This window comes from Amborella trichopoda, chromosome 4, assembly GCF_054954075.1.
Source record: "Amborella trichopoda isolate Santa Cruz 75 chromosome 4, AtrichopodaSantaCruz75HAP2 v2.0, whole genome shotgun sequence".
Lineage (NCBI taxonomy): Eukaryota > Viridiplantae > Streptophyta > Magnoliopsida > Amborellales > Amborellaceae > Amborella > Amborella trichopoda.
Window position 1 is genome coordinate 10,304,364 of NC_142339.1, and position 24,038 is coordinate 10,328,401.

Consider the following 24,038-nt stretch of genomic DNA (forward strand, 5'->3'; position numbering starts at 1 on the left):
CTTAAAAAAATTGGACTCCATCAATAAAGATGAGCTGTGGGAGGGAGACATACACGAAAAGTTGAAAAAGAGTGTGGGAGGGAGACATACACGAAAAGTTGAAAAAGAGAGGGGGGCCGCTGGTACACTTTATCTTAGGGATTGGAGTTGTGTTTTTTTGTTTTTTTAGAGGGGTTGAAGTCTTGAATCTGGAAATTGTGAAAATCTCAGTATATTTGGAAATGTATGTGTAGTTGGATGTAGGACTTTCAAAAAACTTTGCAAGCTTTGTGAGGTTTTTTTAAAGTAAAGGAAAAAGTTTATAAAAGATGCAACCATATTACGGATGTCCCTCAAAAATTTATTGGAAAATGTAGTTTTAATGTTGAAAAACTGTTTGATGGATCATCGAGATGTATGACTATAAAAAATAGAAGGATTTTGTCCCAAAAATAGTATATTTTACAACATATTATCTACACTATTTATTTTCAAGATTTTCATATGTTTATCGATCTACTTGATTTTGACCATTTTTGAGATTTAAAATTTTATAATTAGATATAAAAATAGATTTTGAGATAATCCTAAGAACATTTTACATCAAAATTATATACCACGATAAAATTTGAAGGTGCACTTTACGTCTACACCTACGGATGGATCCGTATGCCAACTGCACCCTAAAGTAAAATTTCCAAAATTAAATTACACAATCATAGATGTGGCTTTTTATAAATAGTACTCACAAGACTAGATGCACAAGAGTGCATCTAACTCTCAACATTATTCACATACTTGCAGCAACATCTGTGAGAGAACCAATTAAACCCTGCCTATAGGAACAAATGACTGGTTATACATTAAACAAGTATTTGTGTGAACAAGTAGATTTGATCAGCGTTTCTCTGGAAACACTTGCTTTATAAGCCTCTCTAAGTTATTGTAAGAGCTGCCTCCAAATTGAACAACAGTTTTTGAGATCTCTTTCTATTTCTTGGCCTTTAACTGCATCTCTCTACCCTTCTCTCCTTCCATCAACTCCCTCACCAATGCTTTCACCTCCTCCCTCTTAACATCATTGTTTATTTCCATCCCAATGCCCCAATCCTTGCCAACATACCTGCAAATTGTTGGACGATCACCAAAGAAGGGCCAACATATCATTGGCACACCATTGCTAATGCTCTCTCAATTGTCGAATTCCATCCACTGTGAGTTAGGAAGCACCCAACTGCAGGGTGTGACAAGACTTTAATCTGGTTACACCAACTCAGGATTAGCCATCTTTCTTTGGTTTCCTTGACAAATGTTTTTTCTAATGTTGCCGATTTTTTGAATACGAGATCTTCACGAATGACCCATATGAAAGGCCTTTGGCTATTTGCAAGACCCCAAGCGAATTCGTTGAGTTGATTGGGTGTTGCAACTGTCACACTGCCAAAATTCACATACACAACTAAGGTTCCTTGTCATTGAGCCATTCTACACAAGTATCCTCTTCATTCCAAAGACTCATTGAAACCGACTTTAAACGGTCATTGGATTCAAATTGGCTAAAGCTTGCAACCGGGCCAATTGTGTAGATTGGGCGACCGATTCTTTCTCTCATGGCATCAAGAACAGGTGATAGCCGAAGACTTGAGAGTATTAGGGCTTTCGATTGTACAAACCTGTAACATGGGATCATTAAGATTGGTTGTCCCGATGAAGGAGGGTAAGTCCCTTAGACGGATATTGGGCATGCCGGGTATCCAATCCACAACTGCTTCTAGGTCACCGTTAGCCATGAAATTCTGATCTGCATTTGCCAATACCACAACATCTACAATATGAGTTTTCTCTAGGGGTGGCAATCGGTTAGGGCCGACCTGACGACCTGGGCAGTCGCCTCGATCCAAGTCTGAATCAGGGTCCAAGTTTTGGATTGGGTCCAAGGCTCCATGCCCATAGCCTTGAATTCGAATCGGATCTAGGTCGGGTTTGGGTCCAGGTCAACCCGAGCTGGACCGGGCCCAAACCTATACGTGACCCGTACCTAAACCAAGTTGGGTTCGGTTCTATGTTTTGAATCCGATGGGTCGAATCCAGCACCAAAACCTTGAACCCGAGTTGGGTCCAGTCAGGTCAAGATCTAGGCTATGTAAACAGTTTGATGGGCCATCAGATTTGCTGGATCTGTTAGAACCAGTGTTTTAAAAAACGGCGAGTCGAACCGGACTCGCCCGGTTCGACTCGAAAATACGCGTGCCCGTGCCGGTTCCAACCAAAAACCGAGAACCGCCCGATTCTAGAGTGGAATTGCCGGTTCCCATCCGCTTCAGCCCGACTCACACACGTAACGCATGACACGCACGTGTGAGCATACCCCACGTACACTCACACGCGCACACGTGTGTCCAAGCGCACGTGCGAGCATGCCCCACGCAAACACACACTTGTACACGTGTGTCCAAGCGCACGTGCGAGCGTGCCCCACGCACACTCACGCGTACACACGTGTGTCCAAGCGCACGTGCGAGCGTGCCCCACGCACTCACACGTGCACACGTGTGTCCAAGCGCACGTACGACCGTGCCGCCCCGCAAAACCTTGAACCCGAGTTGGGTCTAGTCAGGTCAAGATCTAGGCTATGTAAACAGTTTGATGGGCCATCAGATTTGATGGATCTGTTAGAACCAGTGTTTTAAAAAACGGCAAGTCAAACCGGACTCGCTCGGTTCGACTCGAAAACACGCGTGCCCGTGCCGGTTCCAACCAAAATCTGAGAACCGCCCAATTCTAGAGTGGAACTGCCGGTTTCCAACCGCTTCAGCCCGACTCACACACGTAACGCATGACACGCACGTGCGAGCATACCCCACGTACACTCACACGCGCACACGTGTGTCCAAGCGCACGTGCGAGCGTGCCCCACGCAAACACACACTTGTACACGTGTGTCCAAGCGCACGTGCGAGCGTGCCCCACGCACACTCACACGTATACACGTGTGTCCAAGCGCACGTGCGAGCGTGCCCCACGCACTCACACGTGCACACGTGTGTCCAAGCGCACGTACGACCGTGCCGCCTCGCACACTCACGCTTGCATACGTGCACACTCACGCGTGCACATGTGCAAGCGTGCCCCACGCACATTCATGCGTGCACACGTGTATCCAAATGTACGTGTGAGGTTGCCCTAATATTTTTACACACATTTTATAATTCATATTGCATAGGTATTTATATACCAAAGTTGAATACCCATCTTTTGATGTGGGATAATTCTCAAACATCATTAAATGAAAACGAAATGTAAATAGTCTATTAATCAGCAATTTATAAGCACATGTAGTTACATGGCTTGATGGTTATGACTTTAATTTTTTCACTTGAGGTCCCAAGGTCGAATCCCCTTGGGCATTTATTGCATTCGAATTCCCTTGGGCATGTGTTGCATTTTTGTTGTGTATATAGTGGTTGGTATGAATATAAATATTTTTATTGTATTCGAATCCCCTTGAGCATATGTTGCATTTTTGTTGTATATATAGTGGTATAAATTTTTTTGTTGTGTATATAGTGGTTGGTAAATATAAATATTTTTGTAAATAATATAAAAGACATAAAAAAATGAAAAATAAAAAAATTAATTTTTTATATAACAGTTAATTTTTGTTGTATATAGTGGTATACTTATTTTTGTAAATAATATAAAAGGTATAAAAAAAATAAGAATAAAAAGTTTATTCTATTTTAAATCTCCATCTTTCAGCTAACAATCTCTTTTACTAAATTTATTATAGAAACCTAAAAAAATAAATTTTTGAAAAATTGAAGTATTATTTCCAAAATTTGTACCTATTTTATTAATTTTTACATTGATAACCAAATCTTTTATTTTATTTATGAATTTTTACATTATAAATCATGTAATGTACTATTTTTCTTACAGTTGTCAATAATACATTTTAAATTAGATAATATTATAAAATATTTTGAATTTGTTATTATTTGACTAATAAAATAATTATAAAATGTAAACTAATAATTATAATTTCAGTATATAATATTATAATTAGTGAAGTTGTAATAATTTTGGACTATAGTTAGTTAGGCGGTAATAGTTTGGGTTTTTTTAGCGGGTTAGGGTTTTTCGCTAAAACGAGATTTTAATGGCCATTCTTTCATTGATTAGTCTACTCTTTGTAATAGTACATATATAATTATATATTTTATCCATGATAATTCTATGATTTTTCTTTTATGTGATGCAAATTTAATAGTTAAAATAAGTTTATACAGGGAAAGAACATCTCAATATTCACAAATTGATAAAAAAAATGAAAGTTAATAATGTAGTACCCTTATTTTTTATTGGATTCCTAAAAAACAACATTTATAATGAATTTTGATACTTTTTTCGGATTTTTTTGAAGCTTTAATCCGTCCGATTCAGCCGATTTCCGATCCAGATCGCCGATTCACCGATCTGGATCGGTTTTTGAGGTGCCCGATCCGGGTCACCGATCCGCTTTTTAAACCATTGGTTAGAACCAGTGTTTAAAAAAACGCGGAGTCGAACCGGACTCGCCTGATTTGACTCGGGAATCGCCATGGACGGATCGAATCGGCGAAAAAAACGGGAATCGTCCGGTTCTAGAGAGAACCGGACGATTCTGTACAGTGACTCACCAATTGACTGTACGGAATCGGCGAGTCCCGTAGGGAATTTTTTTTTTTTTTTTGTTTGTAATCCATGATAGATTTTTTTGTAATACTTGATCGATTTTTTTGTAATCCATGATCGAATTGTTTTTTTTTTTGTAATCCATGATCGAATTTTTTGTTTTTTTTTTTTTTTGTAACCCATGATAGAATTTTTTATAATCCATGATCGAATTTTTTGTAATCCATGATCGAAATGTTTGTTCTTTTTTCTTGTAATCCATGATCGAATTTTTTGTTTTTTGTTTTTTTTTGTAACCCATGATAGAATTTTTTGTAATCCATGATTGAATGTTTTGTAATACATGATCGAAATGTTTGTTTTTTTTTGTAATCCATGATCGAAATGTTTATATATTTTTTTGTAATCCATGATCGAATTTTTTGTTTTTTGCTTTTTTTGTAACTCATGATAGAGTTTTTTGTAATCCATGATTGAATTTTTTGTAACCCATGATCGAATTGTTTTTTTCTTTTTATGTAATCCACGATTGAATTTTTTGTTTTTTTTTGTTTGTTTTTTTTTGTAATCCATGATCGAATTTTTTTTTGTATTCCATGGCAGAATTTTTTGAAAATTTGTGATTTTTTTTTTTAATCCATGATCGAATCTTTTTTTTGTAATCCATGATAGAATTTTTTGAAAATTTGTGATTTTTTTTTTTAATCCATGATCGATTTTTTTGAAAATTTGTTATTTTTTTTTTTAATCCATATTATTCAAAGAGAAAATGAGAGAGATGATGATTCTGAGGCCACCCTATCCCAGCCATATTATTCAGCAACAGTGTAGGGATGAGCACGACAGTGCAGGTGAGCATGAAGGATGGACAATCTTCGGGGATTTTAGATTGGGAACACAACAAAACATTAACACTCAGTGATTTGGGAATAGTCAGACGCCTACTAATATCGATGATTCGTTTTTAGATCGAATCAATGAATTGTTAAACGAATTCAATCAATGGCACCAGCGTGACCAAGAAGAACAATAACGTCGTCTATCATTTTATTTTTAGATCATATGTTACTAATTTTATGCTTTATTGTAGTCCATGTATGTTGATATACTTATTCCATGATAATTATATGTTTATCCTTTTGTGTGATGTAAATTAAATGCTGAATGGCGGTTCATGCAGGGAAAGAACATATCAATATTCACATATTCATTCAAAAACATGAAATTCTTAATGGAGTACCCTCATTTCTTGTTGAATTCCTAAAAAACAATATTTATAATGAATTTTAATAATTTTTTCGGATTTTTTTTAAGCTTTATTATGACCGATTCACCCGATTCCCGATCCGGATCGCCGATTCGCCGATCCGGATCGTTTTTTTGGAAGCCCGATCGGGGTTACCGATCCGTTTTTTAAACCATTGGTTAGAACCTTAAGAATTTCCCAAATATCGTCAAATTTTGAAACTGAAATGTGCTTCACATAGTTTGTATTTTAGTCCTAGGCTTGTGTTTTCTATTTGAAACTCTTAGTCGCGATCTCGGACCCTACCAAGGATGAGTCCATACACATACACCTAAGAGTTGTAAGCTCCAAAAAGCTGCGATGAGTTTTTCGAACTATTAGAAATATTAAAAATGCATAATTGCTTACGAAGAAATGCGAACCAAGTTTATTTATTTATTTATTTATTTAACTTTTATTAGCATAATGGTCCAAGAACTATGTTTATTTAAAAAAATTAAAATGGAGGTGGAAGTGGTGCATGGGCTGTTAGGCCGGTGGATGCCTCAACATAATATCCCGCCTTCCATTCGAATGGTTGACATATCAAAATAATAAATAAGTTCATCACCATGCTCATTCTACTTATCAATTACTCTTCGGCCGAGTTAGGGTGGGGTAAGACCAGGCCGGACTCAAACCAGCCCCATAGGGACAAGAGCTGAGCTAGGCCAAGACTAGCCTGGCCCTTTGCCAGCTCTAACAGTATATATATATATATATATATATATATACGGGTTATAAGGGCAGGAATAAAACCTGGAGAGTTAAAATGAGATTGTTTTTTTTTTCTTTTTCTACTTGACTCTAAATAATTGGGTGCTTTGATAATGATGATGATGATCTGACATCGGGGTGAGATGCTAAGCTGAATCACCCTCTTCATACATGAAAGCCACAGTAGGCCATTGGCCTTCTTGATCACGGATTGGCCTCGTCTAGATGAGTGCGATAGCTAACCTCTACCTCAAAAATAAAATTTAAGAGAACTGCTTAATTCGCCTAAAGGGACCCTATACTGGGATTGACAGAGTCATTACAAAGCCTAAAGTTAGCAAGTAAGATAAACGTGACCATTTTATTACTAAAAAAAAATGGGATTGTATACAATGAGACAATTTACTTTTGATACGAGGAGGTCACAATTACCTTACAATCATATAGTACAAAATCTCACAGCTTCGATGTGTAACAAAGTTTGAAAAAATTTCTTTTGAAGTTTGAGCTTGGTCAATGGAATAAATGCAACCTTCTAATTTTATATCCAATGGTCACGAAAAAGTGTGAACACTTTGTGCCAAAAATAAATGATGTCATTGTATATTTTTCCAAAAGAAATGTCGCCTCCTTGTCATCAAAAAGAAAAAATAAAAAATGATGGTCATCGAGTTTCCTCCCATATGAGCATGTTAAGGAATTGATCCCTCAGGCAAAATAACTCTTTTAGTGTATTTTCTTATAAAAAAAATTTGGATTTACTTTAAAATCACTAGTTGAATATTGAAAAAAAAAAAAAAAAAAAATGAATTTATAAAAGTTTTCTGTCTAACAATCTCGAAAAACTGGATGGTTAGTAGTCATTCTTGGGATTTTAACTTTTTAGGCATGTACAAAGTGCACCAACTTCTCCTTGTTCTCTGAGGGTGATGTAGGACGTTACATACCCAAATTTGAAAATATTTCGAAGTCCATGTTTTTTGCTCTTAGTACGAGTGACTAACAGTTCGAGCCGACCAGATCCAAGTCTAGGTCGGAGTCTGAGTTTACGTTTTGGACCTGGGTCGGGTTCATGTTCAAAATTCTAGACCTAAGTCAAATTTGGGTTGGGTCTGTATCGACCTGGACCCGACTGAAGATATGTTTACATGTACACACATATATATATAAAGGGAAACATTTATATAAGATTGCGACTTTAAAATATAGAATTAAAGTGCACCTCAAAAGTCCATCATAGAAGGTTGTTTTGTATTTGGAAAACCTCTAATTGATCATCTCGACATTGTGATACATGAATACGAAAAGAAAAAAAAAATTGAATCTCAATAAATGTGTATCTTACAACAAATTATCTAGACCGTCAATTTTTTAGATTTTCAAGTGTTTATAGATCTATTTGATTTGAACCATTTTGGTGTTTTATGAATTTATATTTAGAGATAAAAATAGATTTTCAAGCTATGCTAAGAATTTTACACCCAAAATTATGTTTATGATAAAATTTGGAGGTGCGCCTTAATTTGATTGTTTTAGGTAGCAACCTTATACAAACCACACCCTTTTTGGAATGGTGCGGCTTTTGTTCGGTTGTAACTTTATTTGTAGAAATAAGGTTGTAATACTGTATACTATTTAATATACTTGGAGATGTAGATTTGACACGTTTTTTAATAAAATATCAACACATGACATGTTTTTTATAATAATGTCCAATCTGTATCGTCCAAATAAAATCGATAATATAGATTACTGCAACTTTACTTCTAAAAATAAGGTTATAACCTTTTATAAACCCTTTTTTTTTTTAATGTGTAATACTTTGCCTATATATGTAGGAAATGCATATAATGAGAGCATTTATTTTTGATACATGGAGGTCAAAATCATCGTTGACCGTTAGATTTGAAATCCAGTGGTTCAGGATGTTCATTGATTGGGGACAAAGTCCAAAATCAAAATTTCTTAAATATTATAACGCACTTTCATAAAAATAAGCAGTCTCATAGTATACAATCTTATAGAGGGATCACATACTATTTAATCACAGTACAAGGAGGTCACAATCACTTTTAGCCATTTATTTTTTCAAACTATTTTCATTTAGGTTCTAGATCAGAAACCGAACTGACCCAGACCCGAATCGGGTCAGTTCTAAGACCAAATTTTGGACCCATTGGATCATATCCGGGTCCAAAAACAAGGACTCAAGTTGGGTTGACCTAACCCATTATACCGAGGTCCCAGCCCATTACCACCAAGAAAATTCTTTAGGGAAAGTAAATGAAGAGACCATTTACCTTTGGTACAAGGTGGTCACAATTAATATTGACCATTAGATGTGAAATTGGGTGATTGTATTTATTTCATTGATCAAATTTAAAGTTCAAGAGATTTTATTTTTAATATTGTGATACACCCAAGCTATCAGATTTTATATCGAATGGTTGTAAATAACTATGACATCCCTCTACAAAAAGTAAATGGTCTCATTGTATACAACCCTAATTCTTCAATAGTTGCACCTAAATAGGTGGCAAGTTGCTTGGTGCACCATTATACGGAGGCGCAACACCAGGTCCCCTAAACCATAAAAGTAGACAGTAAAAATAGTTATTATTTCAAGTGTTGAAATCGAATGTTGAGCGACTATTTTCATGAATACCCTCAAAGCTAGGAAAGATAAAAATGGGAGGTGGCCATTGGGACGTTCAAAGAAGTTCTAGTTGTAATATAAATCTACTACTGCTTTTTAGACTTCGTCATAATTATTTGGCAGAATTCAAACTATGAGTATGACGTTGCATTTTTTCACATGGTAAATCATTCACCTTAGTAACCACGTTGTGATTTTCATTTCCACCACTAACATCACTTCACTAATATTTTCAAAAAAATAATTTTTAATCTATTTAAAGAAATGGAAAGGGTGTTTCTATTCTCACCACTAACATCACCCCGCTAATACCTTTAAAAAACTAATTTCTAATTTACTTGGAGAAATGGGAAGGGGGCATGCCTTCCTTCCCCACATAATTACCCCAAAAAAACAAAAAACAAAGCCCAACCACTTTTGTGCCCTGTTGAATACTTCCCCTACAGAAGTGGCCCATGGCTCTTGTGAGGAAATTTTTTTTTTGGCTTTTTTATCTTTTTGGTCTGGTAGTAAGGATTTGGTCTTGTACCATTTTGGTGAGAATGAAAAATGGAGTCCGAGACTGCATTCATAAGGGGAGATGCTACTATCAACCCAGCACATTCTCTGTCACTGTGAGGACCTATAGGGGGAACATATAGTTTTATCTTTTCTTTTGAAGTGAACTACAAAAGAATGACAAGAAAACAAGAGAACGAGGGCACCAAGATTTGAGAATCTCTCTCTCAAGCTCGCACACACACATAATAGATATTGCCTACTTACAGTTTTGTTTTGGATAAGGGTTCTGAAGGGCATTTCTTGTAACTAAGATCGAGTAATTAGTGTTATAGTGAGAGAATGTGTGTGCGAGTGAGGGAGAGAGACGTTTGAATGGCACAATTCCTCTTTTGATAAGTTCGGAGTAGTGCAAGAAACCCCAAAAAGCAGCACTACTTGTCACCCACAAACAAATCCTTGCGATCCGGAGCTCTTCTGCAACAACCTGCGTAAAGTTGAGATCCGAAATTATGCATGTAAGCGGAGGGACTTGTATGGAGTCATTGAGTTTTGAAACCAAATCCCTAAAAGGACTGAAGAAATTCTTCATCGTTGCATCAATGAGGCCTGCGGCATCTTGGGTCCGGCCATGGTCTGGCGGCAAGCCATCAGGGATTGATTCCAACTTAAAATCCTCCAAATTGTTCAATTCCATGGCTCCTCCTGATCTAGTAATACGCTCATGGTTAAATTCAGTGTTGACAAAAGTAATGTAAAAGCCTCTAGCATGGAGAATCTTAGCAAGGTGCATCATGGGGTTAATATGGCCTCTAGCATGCGGTTTCTCTACCCTTGTAGACTCCATACTCTCTCTCTCTCTCTCAAAAGCAATGAGATGTATTGCTCTCTGTCTTGGGCCAGGGCCTTGCCTTCAATTTATAGAAAGAGATAGAGGCCAAGGGACAACAAGTACCCATTGGGACCACCTGCAATAATTTCAACTAATAATAATAATCATAATCAAATTAAGGAAAACCCAAAACAAAATTAGTTGGTCTTTGGAGACTAAAACTAGGAAGCAAAAAACTTATCCAATTTTGAAATCTGGATGACCGAAATAGGAGTACTAGAGTACCCGCTCATGTGTTTGATTTAAGCTGGAATTTTGTAATTAGAAAATCCTTGAATTTATCAGTTTTGACCAGGGTTTGAAAACTCGCCGAGTCGAGCTTGACTCGTCCGGTTCAACTAAAGAATCACTTGCAACCGAGCCGGTTCCACAAAAAAACCGGGAATCGCCTGTGTCCAGAGAGAACCGGGATATTCTCGATAATTAATCGCGAGTCTCACCGAAAAAACCTGGGCATTTTAGTAATTTTTTGGGTTTACACGTGGTCGCCTTAGGGGAGCAACACGTGGTACCTAAAAATTCTCCACACGTGATAACTCACCTAACATGTCTGCCCCCTCGCTTTTCTACACGCGCAATGCAACATCTATTACACAGGAATTTATAGAGAACAAAGTGACGCTCATCTTTCGATGTGCGATAATTCCCACAAAAAATCATTAAAGCATGACGATTGAATACATATAATTATAAAAGCCAATAAAATCGCATTAGGCGACGTGGAGGTGTTGGTTGACATCTCCATTTTTTAGTGGATGTCTAGAGTTCGAACCCTTTAGCGCGCGTCCCCGTTTATATTTTTGTTGTCAAAAAAATAAACAAAGGCAGAAACTATTGTTGTAAAAAAATAGAAAAAATAAAAAATAAAAGGCCTTTCAAGATAAAGATAAAAAAGATAATACAACATTTTTTTATTTTTTTTTGTAAAAAAATACAAAGTAATAAAACAAGTATTTTTTACAAAAAAATAAAACAAACGGCATAAAAAAATAAAATGTACTTTGGCAGCATTATTTTTTTATTTTTCTTGTAAAAAAAAATAAAAAGTAATACAACAAGCAAAAACAAATATAATACAACATCTTCTTTTGTCAGAAAAACAAAAAAAGATAATCAACAAGTATCATATTTTCTTGTAAAGAAAAATAAAAGATAACACAATAAGTATTTCTTGTATAAAAAATACAAGGTATTCCTTATTACAACCTAGGAATAAATGGTCTAATTATATTTTTTATTTTTATAACATGATGGTCTTTAACATAAATTTAGTAATATTAATTTAAAGATAGGATTCATACAATGAAGCCATTTTAAATCTCTCTCTTTCTATTAACAATCTCTTCCACTAATTTATTCTAGAAACCCAAAAAATTAAAGAAAATTGGTACGCATTCTAATAATTTCTACATTGATAACCAAATCTTTTATTTTGTTTATTAATTTTTGTATAATAAATCATGTAGTGTACTATCTTTCTTACGGTTGTCAATAATATATTTTAAATTAAATGATATTATAAAATATTTTGGATTTGTTATTATTTATATAATAAAATAATTATAAAATATTGTTGGTATATAATATTATTGTTAGTTAGGTTGTAATAATTCATGTTTTTTTAGCATATTAGGGTTTTCCGCCAATTCGAGATTTTAGTGGCCAATTTTTCATCGATTTAGTCAACTCTTTATTGTAGTCCATATATGATTATATACTTAATCCATGATAATCCTATGATTTCTTTTGTGTGATATAAATTTACTAGTCAACATAAGTTCATATAGGGAAAGAACATCTCAATATTAATAAATTGATGAAAACAATGAAAGTTAATAATGTAGTACCCCTATTTCTTATTGGATTCCTAAAAAACAATATTTATAATGAATTTTAAAAAAAAATTTTGAATTTTTTTAAGGCTTAATTCGAACGATTCTGTCCGATTCTTGATCCAAATCGCCTATTTACCGATCTGGATCGGTTTTTGGGATACTCAATCCAGGTCACCGATCCGTTTTTTAAACCACTGGTTTTGATTATTATCGAGGCTTTCAAAACGAGATATTGATGTTTGTTAAAGAAATTAGATTTTGAAATCATTTTTGATTCATGGTAGTTATATCAAAATGGGCAATGTAGATCACATAAAGAACAAAAAAGTTTTTGAATGCGGCTTGTACACTTCCTACTCTCACACACCTCCGAAACAAAAAATAGAAAAAGCAATTTGGAAGAAAATTTGGTTGTCTATGCTTCGTGCCTTAGTTACTTTTAAAAAATATTCAAAATATACTTTGGAAAATACAATATGTAGAGGAATTGTATACAATGAGATCCTTTACGGATTGTACAAGGAGGTCATAATTGGATGTGAAATTTGATAACATGAGTGTGTCACAAAGTTTGAAATACAAATTTTTGAACTTTGTGTTTGGTCAATGGAATAAATGCAACCACCAAATTTCATATCCAAATGTCAAGATTAATTATGATCACATTATACAAATAAATGATCTTATTGTCTACTTTTCCATATCTAAAACACCCATAAATGTCAAAAGATTATAGCTCACCTAAAACGATGTCGATCTCAAACTTCAGATCTTGACCAGGCAGCATGATTTAGTTTTGTGCTAAAATTATGGGTGTCAACATGTAAACTCGTGCAACTCTAAAATAATTAAAAAAATCATAAATCTATCGAAACTGAAATGAGTGAAATTATGGGCATAAGTTTGAAGGGTTGCTTTACTTTGATTGTTTAGAGCCTCGGCTTTATACAAACTACACCCATCATATAACGCTATCTTGCTGCCTAGGCTCCATCAATTGTATCTATATGGTTGCTTTTTTTCTTACTTGTTTTTTTTTCTTTTTTTTTGAAGTCATTAGGATTGAAGGATGGGATGTTATGATTTTTTTTTTTTTTACTACGAGACCATATATCTTTAGTAAAGGCTCACAACTAGTCCTCGCTGTTAAAAGTCTGATTGGATAGTTTAGGGTGTATCGAGAAGTTCTAGATAATCTTTTTTGGGAAAGGTTTCTATACTTCGCCTACAACATAGAGGAACTATCCTCCTACCATCCGGCTGTCCAATTTTGATCAAGAGAGCCACTCACAGTTTGATCTTAGATCCAACGTCACAAAGTATTTTATTTTTTACTTTTTTTATATAAATTGTATGTAGAGGAATATGTATATCAAAATATACTTTGGAAAATACAATATGTAGAGGAATTGTATACAATGAGATCCTTTACGGATTGTACAAGGAGGTCATAATTGGATGTGAAATTTGATAACATGAGTGTGTCACAAAGTTTGAAATACAAATTTTTGAACTTTGTGTTTGGTCAATGGAATAAATGCAACCACCAAATTTCATATCCAAATGTCAAGATTAATTATGATCACATTATACAAATAAATGATCTTATTGTCTACTTTTCCATATCTAAAACACCCATAAATGTCAAAAGATTATAGCTCACCTAAAACGATGTCGATCTCAAACTTCAGATCTTGACCAGGCAGCATGATTTAGTTTTGTGCTAAAATTATGGGTGTCAACATGTAAACTCGTGCAACTCTAAAATAATTAAAAAAATCATAAATCTATCGAAACTGAAATGAGTGAAATTATGGGCATAAGTTTGAAGGGTTGCTTTACTTTGATTGTTTAGAGCCTCGGCTTTATACAAACTACACCCATCATATAACGCTATCTTGCTGCCTAGGCTCCATCAATTGTATCTATATGGTTGCTTTTTTTCTTACTTGTTTTTTTTTCTTTTTTTTTGAAGTCATTAGGATTGAAGGATGGGATGTTATGATTTTTTTTTTTTTTACTACGAGACCATATATCTTTAGTAAAGGCTCACAACTAGTCCTCGCTGTTAAAAGTCTGATTGGATAGTTTAGGGTGTATCGAGAAGTTCTAGATAATCTTTTTTGGGAAAGGTTTCTATACTTCGCCTACAACATAGAGGAACTATCCTCCTACCATCCGGCTGTCCAATTTTGATCAAGAGAGCCACTCACAGTTTGATCTTAGATCCAACGTCACAAAGTATTTTATTTTTTACTTTTTTTATATAAATTGTATGAATATGAAATTTGGCATGTACCATCTTTTCATTGGGGCACACTTACAAAAAATATTAAAAATTTTTTTTGATAAAACATAATGACCAAAATACCCCTTGAAGTTTTCAAGAGTATTTTGGTCATTTTATTTTATTGAAAATATTTGTTTAGATTTTTCACTAGTGTGAGTTTAATAGAGGATTGGATGTCCAAAATTTAGTATCAAAATAGTTTATAGAAAAAAGATTAAAAATAAAATAGTGTAGGGACGTGATATTGTGATTAGAGCAATCTTAGCCTTCCATTCAAAATGGACGGTTGGATAAAGGGAAGTATATAAATTTTATGCTGTAGGGGAAGCATAGAAAGCTTGCCCATCTTTTTTGGGCTTTGTATTTAGTCCCAAGAACACTTAGGACTATCCGATTTGAAATTTGATAGACAAAAATAATTATGATATCTTTGCACGAAAAGTAAATAATCTCTTTACTTTTTTTTTTTTTTTATAAGTCAACATGAATGGAACTTGATTTTTATTTTATTTTTATTTATTTATTACAAGTGAACATCAATGGTCGGGGCGAGACGTTACGTCGTGGCTCGTGCGCCCCACAACAACCCAGCCTTAGGCCTAGCGCCAGCCCCATTCCGTTGATCTTTATAATTACTTTCCCTAAAATATATCCCTCGTGCCTTCACTAATTAAGTAGTTGAAAATAATATAAACTATATACGCTTCAAAACATGCGGATCAACTAATCACTAATTAATATTTTCTCATAAATAATATTTTTAATGCCAGTTGACTTTATTAGTTTTTTTCTAATTACTTCATGTGACAGTGATTGATTAAGGTCTATGAAGTGTTCAAATTGCATTTCTAGTTACTTTGCGTCAAAGAATCGTGCTTCAGCTTGATTGGTCAGCTGAAGAAATATTTTATAATATCAAATATACATTTATAGATAAAAAATAAAGTTTAGCTTAGGTCTGGTCTGGTTTAATCCGGAGTTGATTAGGTCCTGACTAGACCCGACTTAGGGTGTTGACATCTTGCACCGTAGGCTGAAAGGCCAACTCGACAAAACGGTTTTTTTGGCCTATTCATAAAGTAGTGACTTTTTATCGAAAAGCGGGATGCAATTCTTCATTTACATTATCTGAGGTGGCAAACATCCATCTTTAAGATGGATGTAAAGTTGTGGTCCTCCTGAGAACAAAGAACGTAAAGATTCAAATTATTTTTCAAAAAATATTATTTTTAATTTTTTTTAAAAAAATTATTTACATATTGGTGATCTACATGTTATAGATTGCATGTACCTACAAAATTAGTTCCAAAATCTATCTCAAAACAATATCTAAAAGATGGATGCTAGCTCTTTGTGGTTCCTATGACTCAAAAAAACCGTGTCCCCTGTTTTTATATATTATAAAGCCTTTGGTACATAAATTAATTAATGAAAAAGTTTCTATAAGGTTGCAACCTTAAAATGTAAAATTAAAGATGCGTCTCAAAAATCCATCGAAAAATGTTGTTTTAATGTTGGAAAACCCTCTAATTGATCATCTCTACAAAGGGATGTGTGAATAATGATGATGATGATGATGATGATGATGATGATGATGATAATAATAAGATTTTGAATCTTAAAAATAGTGCATTTTGCAACACATTATTTAGACCGTCCATTTTGAAGATTTTCATATGTTTATAGATCAATTTGATTTTAACCATTTTTAAACTTTAAAATTTTATAATTAGATATGAAAATAGATTTTCTGATAATCCCAATAATTTTTTTACACCAAAATTATATGTTATGATAAAATTTGAAAGTGCACCTTAATTGGATTGTTTAAGGTTGCAACCTTATAGAAACCACACCCATTAATTTAACATTCAACAAGTCCTGAAAAACTCAGTGACCTTTATAACTCAAATCTTTAGAAGCTATGAAGTTGTTGTATAATTCAACAAACTCCCTCATGTTGGGTGACAAAAAATGTTACATAAAAATAGTAGAGACGCAACGTTCACTAATGCATGTTTGAAATTGATTCTTCGAAAGGGCAAAAGATTGAAGTTCTTTGACACGAGGGTAACCAGTGGAACCAACGGTTTGTCTATATTCAGAACTTCGCTGCAAGGCAACATCGGGCAAGAATCAATGCATCTAACTTCTTCACGCAAATTTATCCTCTCGATATAAGGAAACAAAAAATTAAAATACCATCTTGCGTGTACAAATGGACCACTACAACAAGATATAGAGCCCTATAATTTGTGTTTACTTCTATACCAACTTTGTGATACTAAGTATTACTTTTATATGTGATTTTTGTCTGACGCACACATTGGACCCTCTCACATGCGCACAAAAAAATTTCTATTTTTATGTGTGGTTTTTTTTTTTTTTTCGTAAAATGCTAATGTAGCAACATTTTCCTCGTTTCCTCTGAACCAATAGTACTATCATACTATGGAACTGTGGTAGGTGTTGTTTCTCCATTTTTATAAAAAACATAAAATTCTCTTATTTTCACGTCGCAAAGGAAAAAGGCACATGTTTTTTAAATAGTGGGTGGTATCATTGAGGGTTTTCTTTTAGGGTGAATCAGTGAGATATCGGCCCCTACTCGTTTCATCGAAGAATCAAAATCGATATTACATGAACAGTTCTTATACAACCTTTGGCAAAGGAACACTAGCAACATTAGATACAATGGAAAGTATTACAAAATCAAAGGGGCGAGCATGCCACACAGTTGCTTCATTCAAAGAGACCGTTGCTTTAGCCAAAGAGTCTGAAGCCATATTGGCCTCTCTATAAACGTGACATTTGGGCCCTACTTTTTGGTGAGAATGTAGTCAAGACCTCATCATGGGGCTCAACAATAACTTTTTTAAAAGCATCATGCTTTAAATTTTAAAAAGCACCATGATTTGGTCCCAAATTGTAAGTATGGGTAGATAAGGGGAGCCTAAAAGACTTTAAAAACACATTGCAATCTTGAATATCAAAGCGGCAAGGCAGCTAAAGTCTCTCCCATGCATGTGACGTGCGGCAATGGGCTAGAACAATAAGTAAATACAAATATAAGTTTTGAAAATAAATAAATATTATTTTTTAAATTGGTGAGGTAACCCAATTCTTTGATAAGACCAGTAATTTCTAGATCGGCCAGTTTCGTTTCGGATCATCGATTTTTAGAACACTAGTTTATGCCATCAACTGTGTCCCCATCCTCTATTATTAGTGGATTATCTTCTTTCGAACGACAATATTCATCAAGTTTTGATAAATCTAACTTCATATCATTGGATCAACATGTTTTCTTCTCTTACCTAATGTTGAAAGAAATAAGTTGGCTAAGAAATCTACCATCTGTGTGTTTTTTGGTTATGATATTCAATAGAAAGGATTTTGATGTTATGTTTCAATTTCGTATTTCTTGTCATGTGAGCTTCCAGGAACAAATACCCTTTTACACTTCAAAAATATTGGATATTTTCCGATTCAACTTCTAAGCTCTTTCAGTTTCTTGATCTCTTCACGGATTCAATTCATAGTGAACCTAGTCCATCCAATGTTGACCCTGTCACAAGTAGTGTACCTCCTCCAAAGGACATTCAGATGACTAACCCTATTGATTATGTACATGATAGGCCCCTTCCTAATTCCAATCCTGCTACTTAGGTATCTGATGGGCCCCATCCTGATTTTGTGCCTCATGACAAGCTGCAGCCCATACTTAGTGAATATTGCTATCCTGTATGGGTACAATCTGCACCTCAATGTTTTTTAGATTATAATTATTTCTTGACTACTGTTCTTTCTCTTCAAGTGCCAATATCATATATATATATATATATATATATATAAAGAGTCCTTGATCCAAATTGGAAACAAATTATGTAAAGAAACCTTTCACAAAACCCATACTTGGGATCTTAGTGATCAACGTCCTAGTAAGTTTGTAGTAGGTTGTCAGTGGGTTGATAAAACTACGACCAACTCTGACCATTTAGTATCTCAGTTAGTTGCCAAAAGATTCACTCTCGTCTAACATCTGTCAAGACCTTAATTGTTGCTTCTGAGTTTTCTCTGGGGTGGCAATTGAGATGGGGACAACCCGATGACCAAGGCGGTCGATCAGATTAGAGTCTGAGTCTGGGTCCAAGTCCAAAAACCCTGGATCCGAGTTAGATATGGGTTGGATTTCAGTTCAGGTCAACTGGACTTGGATGTGAAATTGGTGGTTACATTTATTTCATTGATCACGCTCAAAGTTTAAAAGAAAATTTCTAGAACATTGTGAGACATCAAAAAGCAACAATATCATATATGCGAAGTATCATTGAAAACATTAACATGAATTCACTTGAAGCAATTTAATAACAATCACTTCCATTGAAATATCTGTAAGTAGCCAGTTAAACATTTTGTGCAATAATTCCAGAAAGGTTGAGACATTCTTGAAATTTAACATGATAAATAATCTATTATTAATAGAAGAACTCTCACAAAATTCCATAGGTAAATACAGAATTCTCAACTGTTTAATATCCTTAACAATAAATAGACATATCACTAATCATTTTACATACACATGTAAAACGTATAACACAAAATTGCAAATTTTAACCTACTGTTTTCCAGGAAAAGTAAGGCCACTTGCACATAATACTTACAATATCAAAATTCATACTGATAAACAGAAATACGGAAACAACAGTTTTTAAATGACTATTTTATAGGAATATGTGATCGCTCACACATAAAACTTATAAAATAAAGATGATGGACGAAAATAACACAATTGTATTAAAAGCAAACTACTTTTCAGGAGACTGAGATCACTTACTTATGTGTCACTTTGAGAAGAGGAATTGCGGAGACCATTTTCATTTTTAGAGTCTTTGCTCCGTTTCTTGAACCATCGGTAACAATTTGAGGCCCCTTGGCATTACAGGGACTAGGCACAGTGCATAACAAGGAAGAAGACAAGATGATATATTTGCCATTAATGGAACCGCAAGAAACGATACCTTCACTCTTAAAGCTAATCAGACTATCCAATAACAAATCCTCTTGAAATCTAGAAAAGAAAAGCAAAATTGTTCTCATGGCTGAAACCCATTGGCAGCCATAAGTAGTGTATTCAAAGGCTAGCTTCATTATTCTCTGTAACCCAACTATTTACAGGATTTTCAGTCCAAACCGGGAAGGCCATGAAGCTTAATGCTATGAAAGAGAAAAGGCAGGGCAGGGCAGGGATTGTAAGAAGTCTAGAGAGAGAGAGCGTGAGGTGCCGCAGTGCAAACAAGAGTGTGATGAGAGGTATATGAGAGAGACTTTCTAAAGTTACAATATCTTTTTAGAAGGAGAGAGAGTATAGCATGAGAGAGAGAGAGAGAGCTTTTAAAATGTTAACACTTTTTATAAAAGGTGTCTTAACTACATGAATGTGGGTTGTTGGGTTGCCACGTAAGGTGGTAAACATCTCGTTTAAAATAAAACATAGTGCAAAAGAAGTGTAGACCATAAGCGCTACATTATAAAAGTAGACTAACACCAATTTAAACAAAAATAATACCAAATGGTTGGAAATATTTTGTTAAAGTACAGCATTACTAAAGCTTGTAATCTAGGCCAGCTAGTTGTAAGCATTTTATTTTATTTTAGTTATTTATTTATTTATTGTTTATATCTATCAACACTATTAATATTATGTTCTAATTTCGCAAATTTTAGGGTCGTCACATTCTCCCTCCCTTAAAGAAATTTAGTCCTCTAAATTTTTGTACCTATGGGTTATGGGCCCACCATGACTTCGCTGCGCCCTGGCTATGGCACATATACTCTTGTTCAGATATCTTCTATATTCTCTTGCCCAATTCTTTTAATAAGAAAACATTGCCACCTCGTATACTTATCAGTAAACTTTTATTTTTCTAGGATACAACGTCTGAGAGTCGCTTGTTCTACTGATGCTCAACTTTTGATATTCAGCTTCCCTTTCTTGCCTCATTCTTGACCATATATAAATTAAACTTAGTCAATTTAGTAAATTTGACTACCTTTCTGTTTTTTTGGACTAATTCCAAGAATTCCATTTCTTTTTAATCTCGAATAAAATCTGGAAAGTACTTTTCATTAAATGCCTTTAGAAATACCTCCCAAGTCAAGGGTTAATTTTCTTGGACCAATGCTCCTTTTGCCATTTGCCACTAATGTTGTGCTTCACCTTCTAAAATAAAAACTGCTAAGGCCACCTTCTTATCATTAGGACATTCCATTACCTCGAATAATTTCTCCAATTGCATAATCCATCCTTCGGCTTCTCGTGGGTCCACAGCACTCTTAAAAGAATGTGGGTTCAATTTCTTAAATTGTTCGATATTACACCCATCATTTCCCGTAGCTAACTGCCTGGGTGAATTGTTGTTCTCCATCAGATGTTGCATTAGGGCAACCATATTTTTCAAGGCTTTATGAATTCCTTCCATATTAGCTTCAGTCATTCAGGATTTTGACCTCATACCAGTCTGTACATACAATAAATATCACTTAAAGTACATTCTTTTCAAATTTCTTAGGAATCTCAAACAACTTGACTTTGATACCATTATTTCACACCCCAAGTTTACTAACATTCCTGAGGTGCGACAGACTATTCTTATACTATAAAAAAATTCAAATTCCTATTAATATATATCGTAACAAAACAAATTTTTCTATTAATTAAAATTGATACAAAGTTTGCTCACAACTGGTATTAACATGAAGTCTAGGTATACATCTGTTGATAGAACAAAAACTTACAGTGGTAAAGTTAAACAAAAGTTACAAAGGAGAATTTAGTTATGACATGACTGCATTTTCTTCACAAGCTGGTCTTGCTGTATTCGAACTATGAGACTGCAATTACCCTGAAAAATATTTACCATAGTTTGATGAGTTTGGCTACTCAGTAAGTGATCATCATGGTACTAAAAAATAATCATGGTTGGAAGATATAAACATTTTCTGAAGAATGTAGGTTAAAAACCACCTGAGGAAGAATTGCGTGCAAAAGCATTTGTAGATAACAATTGAACTTTCACAAATACACAGTTAAATATAATCCAAATTATTGAAATGTATATAAACATTCTAACAAAAATGCCTGATTCAAAGGATTTCACAAAATACCATACTGGCGTCCTAAGTAGGTCACCTATATACACCATCAGCGTCCTGATGGATCCAAACAATCCCTGCAGGTCCAAACATACCTTACCGGCGTACCGGATGAGTCCAAATAGCCCCTACCGAATAGGTCTAAACAATCCCTGCAGGTCCAAACATACCTTAACGGCGTCCCAGATGAGTCCAAATAGTCCCTACCGGCGTAATCAGATTGGTCATAACAATCCCTGCAAGTCAGATCATACCTCACCGGCGTCCCGGATGAGTCCAAATAGTCCCTACCGACATATCCGGATAGGTCCTAACAATCATTGCAGGTCCACTTATACTCAAATTATCTTTGAAACTCTTTAAACATCAGAAAGCAACAACATCATATATACGAAGTATCATTGAAAACATTAACATGAATTCACATGAAGCAATTTAATAACAATCACTTCCATTGAAATATCTGTAAGTAGCCAATTAAACATTTTGTGCAATAATTCCATAAAGGTTGAGACATTCTTGAAATGTAATATGATAAATAATCTATTAATAATAGAAGAACTCTCACAAAATTCCATAGGCAAATACAGAATTCTCAATTGTTTAATATCCTTAACAATAAACAGATATATCACAAATTATGTTACATAAACATGTAAAACTTATAACACAAAATTCCAAATTTTTAACCAACTGTTTTCAGGAAAAGTAAAGCCACTTACACATAATACTTACAATATCAAAATTCATACTGATAAACAGAAATATGGAAACAACAATTTTTAAATAACTATTTTGTAGGAAATTGTGGTCGCTCACACATAAAACTTATAAAATAAAGATGTTGGACGAAAATAACACTATTGTATTAAAAGCAAACTACTTTTCAAGAGAATGAGATCACTTACTTATGTGTCACTTTGAGAAGAGGAATTGCGAAGACCATTTTCATTTTTAGAGTCTTTGCTCTATTTATGAAACCATAGGTAACAGTCTGCGGCCCCTTGGCATTACAGGGACTAGGCATAGTGCATAACCAGGAAGAACACAAGATGATAGATTTGCCATTAATGGATCCGCAAGAAATGATACCCTCACTCTTAAAGCTACTCTGACTATCCAATAACAAATCTTCTTGAAATCTGGAAAAGAAAAGCAAAGTTGTTCTCATGGCTGAAACCGAATGGCAGCCATGAGTAGTGTATTCAAATGCTAGCTTCATTATTCTCTGTGACCCAACTATTTACAGGGTTTTCACTCTGAGAAAGCCAGGAAGCTTAATGCTATGAAAGGAAAAAGGCAGGGCAGGGCAGGGATTGTGAGAGGTCTAGAGAGAGAGAGAGCGTGAGGTGCCGCAATACAAGCAAGAGTGTGATGAGAGGTATAAGAGAGAGATTTTCTAAAGTTAAAATGCCTTTTTAGAGGGAGAGAGAGAGTATAACATGAGAGAGAGAGCTTTTAAAATGTTAATACTTTTTATAAAAGGTGTCTTAACTACATGAACGTGGTTTGTTGGGTTGCCACGTAAGGTGGTAAACTTCTCGTTTAAAATAACACATAGTGCAAAGGAAGTGTAGACCATAAGGTCTACACTATAAAAGTAGACTAGCACCAATTTAAACAAAAATAATACTAATTGGTTGGAAATACTTTGTTAAAGCACAACATTACTAAAGCTTGTAATCTAGGCCAACTGGTTGAATCATTTTATTTTATTTTATTTATTTATTTATTGTTTATATCTATCAACACTATAAATATTATGTTTTAATTTCAAGAATTTTAGGGTTGTCACAATAATATACTAACACATTATTACTCTGGGAAGGCATGTCTTCCAGGAAATTCCAACAGTGGACAAGCATCTTTTAAGTCTCTTGCCAGATGCTATCCAAATAGCGGACACCTATATTAGGAGATGCTAATTTTAGAAGATAACAATTCTAAGAAAGACATCTCTCTGGGATACCCATTTCCAGGGAACTAAAAGTGTCCTAAGAATCAATGTGTGCTTTGTATACTTAGTAATCTCAAGATAACTTGTGCAAAAGTGCTTC

At 34.5% G+C, this 24,038-nt stretch overlaps 1 non-coding gene across 1 annotated transcript; it reads right to left on the bottom strand.

Moving 5' to 3' along the window:
* Positions 1–876: 876 nt before the first annotated feature.
* LOC105421314 (7-deoxyloganetin glucosyltransferase) lies at positions 877–10,691 on the bottom strand. The gene is made up of 4 exons (XR_016053293.1): positions 10,073–10,691; positions 9,841–9,923; positions 1,653–1,780; positions 877–1,507 (listed from the first exon to the last, which is right to left on the bottom strand). It is a non-coding gene; the product is annotated as a 7-deoxyloganetin glucosyltransferase (transcript).
* Positions 10,692–24,038: the final 13,347 nt, after the last annotated feature.